Consider the following 855-nt stretch of genomic DNA (forward strand, 5'->3'; position numbering starts at 1 on the left):
ATATAGTCCGTATCAGATATTGTACAGTATTGTATTGTACTGTGTTGTACTGTGTTGTATTGTATTTTCAATTCAATTCAATTCAATTCAATTCAGTTTATTTATATAGCGCCAAATCACAACAAAGTTGTCTCAGGGCACTTTACATGAACATTCACATACATAAAAGCCAATTAGTAAAGTTCTCTATCTAAGGAATCCAGCAGACAAGTTGAATCTTGGCTTCGTTGCAGTCTCCCATCCTGAGCAAGCACAGTGGCAACAGTGAAAAGGAAACACTCCCTTTTAAAAGGAAGAAACCTCCAGCAGAACCAAGCTCAGAACAAGCGGCCATCTGCTTTGACCGGCTGGTTGAGAGGACAAGAAGGAGAGACAGATGAACATAGAATGGTAGGTACAGGTATAGGTCCAGGTGTATCTGAAAGACAAAAAAAGCACATGTTAAGGATAGAAAAAATAATTACAAATACAAAACAATATGTATGGTAGCTTTTCTTATTATCCATCCATCCATACATTTTCTTCTGCTTATCTGGGGCTGGGTCGTGGGGGTAGCAGCCTAAGTAGAGAGGCCCAGACTTCCCTCTCCCCAGCCACTTGGTTCAGCTCCTCGGGGGGAATCCTGAAGCGCTTTTCTTGTTATATTGTATGTTATTGTATTTTATTGTATTGTACTGTATTGTATTTTACTGTGTTGTGTTGTATTGTACTGTGTTGTATTGTACTGTGTTGTATTGTATTGCATTGCATTGTACTGTATTGTATTGCATGGTAGCTTTTCTTGTTATATTGTGCCTTATTGTATTGCATTGTATTGTACTGTGTTGTACTGTGTTGTATTGTATTGTATTGTAT

This window comes from Nematolebias whitei, chromosome 14 (assembly GCF_014905685.2).
Source record: "Nematolebias whitei isolate Nwh7 chromosome 14, NemWhi1, whole genome shotgun sequence".
In the NCBI taxonomy this organism is placed as follows: Eukaryota; Metazoa; Chordata; class Actinopteri; order Cyprinodontiformes; family Rivulidae; genus Nematolebias; species Nematolebias whitei.